General features: G+C 35.0%; 1 pseudogene; it reads right to left on the bottom strand.

The window, feature by feature from the left end:
* Positions 1-1,601: 1,601 nt before the first annotated feature.
* Positions 1,602-1,842, bottom strand: LOC117033432 (cytochrome c oxidase subunit NDUFA4-like; annotated as a pseudogene).
* Positions 1,843-2,337: the final 495 nt, after the last annotated feature.

Genomic DNA, 2,337 nt, shown 5'->3' with positions numbered 1-2,337 from the left:
ACAGTTATCTTTTTTTTTTTCTTTACATTACTGCTTTCAATGCTTTTGCTTTGTCTCCCTTCTTACGATGATATCCAAGGTCATAATCACATACAAATGCATTTCTTTTTCATCTTATTGTTACTTTGTCAGTGACCTTAATCATAAATAGGTATCCTGACAGTTACTATAGCACTTAGCAACATTTAAACTTTCTGATGTCTATAGGCAAGAAACAGGGGTTCACTAAGTACCTGACCAATATTAATGGCTTCCCTGGTAAATTCTTTGTTGGCAGGAAAAGAAACTGATGTTGATTTTGCTTGATACAGCCTTGTGGAGTCAAGGGTAGTGAATAACTCGGGGTTGGCACTTACTATTTTGGCAGCTCAATGGGGTGAAGAAGTGATATCCAAGTTTTGACAGAAGACTTTTCAAAAAACAAGAAGACTTGGACAGGAAGGAATGTTTGAGGAGCCCAATGCTATTTAGCCTTGGAAAAAGAGAAGCCTTAGAGGCAGTGGGGCATGATAATTATCTTAAAATAACTGATGTGCTCTCATGTGGAAGAGGTTTTATAAGACTTTCTCTATATATTCTTAGAGAGTTAGAGAAAGGATCAATGGGTTGAATCGGTATTCTAATGCAGTGTAAGAAAAAGCATCAATGGATGTAGACGCCTGATCACTGCACTGTACACCTGAAGCTGAAGCTGAACAATAATGAATGTGAATAATGAATATATATGTATGTGTATATATATATATATATATATATATATATATGTATATATATATATATATATATATATGGTTACAAGAAGCGGAGTACAGCATTAGGAATAGAGATAGTGGAAATGTAATGGCTGTGTGCAATGTCAGAGGCATAGTGGATGGGGGAGGGGAGTTGTCACTGTGTGTGGGATATAAATGATAAATGTCTAACTATTATATTGTTTTGTGCACCTGAAACTAATAAAAAAAAGTTTAAAAAAAGCATCAATGGCATAAAACCTGAATGAATATGGCAATTTAAAAAATATCACTGGAATAGTTGTCTCAAAGACGAGATAACCTTTTCTTGGATGGAGGATCATACTGCCTTTTTCTACTTTAGGATTACAGAAAAATAAAAGAGTTATAGTGGTCAACAATTAAATGGGTCCCCTGGAGAAGTAAAGAACTTCCCATAGTTCAAGTATGAAAAACAAACGACTGAGGTGCAAAATAGAATGTTCCTCTAGCTCGTAGGATATTTTGACAAATATAATTTTTTTCTTTCAAAATCTACTTACATGATACTCATTAAACCACTAAAGAAAACAATTATTCAAGAATGAATAACATGAAATGTAGGAAAATACAAATGTGTTATTATAAACTATTATAAAACAATGATTCTGGTACTAGGTTGAGCTCTGATTATATGTTATACTAAATGCAATTTTTTTTCAAGTTTCAGATATTTATTAATCAATGTAAACCCCAACATAATACACCTGGTTAATAATAAACAGGATTTCATGCATTTGGAGGGGAAATATTTCCTAGTTCAGTGGAAAATGGTGTGGATAGTTTCTGGAAGACCTTCAGTCTAAGCAGCTTTATAGTGAAACATTTCATTTAGAAGTCTGGAACTTCTTTCTTCAGTTTGCTCTAATCTACATTCACTGAGTAGAATTTGTATTGATCATTGAGACCCAGTTTGTTGCTGGGTTACATTTTTATCCCAACAGACACCTGGATTGAACAACGCCAGGTGCGTGACATACAGCGCTGCTCCAGTACCTCCAGCTCCAATAAATACAAAGAGGGGGATCAAGCCTGGATGTTTCTTGGCCTGACCAAGGATTTGGCACAGCATGGCTGCGGCAATGGGCTGGGTTCCAGAAGCACAGAAACACAAAACTGCAAGGCCTGGGACTAGGTAGTCTCTGCCCCGTACTATTCTTAAGAAATGAGTAGGAAAGGGGTGAGCAACAGATATGTTCTTATCGTATTGGATTGACTTCTTGAATTTCTCTAGATTCCCTTAAGCAGAGCTTTTAATAGCACTCTAAATTTACATTGCTTATATTTTAGTAGTATTAGATTAAACTAGCTAAATGGACATAATGCTTTCTGGCACTTTGAAAGACTTCAGAGTAGCTATACTATGTATCCCCCCAAATCACTACATTTTTTATATTCCCCTTTTATAGTAATTGAATTTAGGTATAACCCAAATGTATAATATATCAAAAACAAAAATATAATTTGTTTTATCACTTCAAGGTGCAGCCCTGTAACAATTAGACCAACGTCTAGAACTTCTTACTATGATGAAAAGGTTGTATATCTGTGCTATGCATTATGGCAG

The sequence above is a fragment of the Rhinolophus ferrumequinum genome, chromosome 13 (assembly GCF_004115265.2).
Source record: "Rhinolophus ferrumequinum isolate MPI-CBG mRhiFer1 chromosome 13, mRhiFer1_v1.p, whole genome shotgun sequence".
Classification (NCBI taxonomy): Eukaryota; Metazoa; Chordata; class Mammalia; order Chiroptera; family Rhinolophidae; genus Rhinolophus; species Rhinolophus ferrumequinum.
This window is presented reverse-complemented; position numbering and strand designations above follow the sequence as displayed.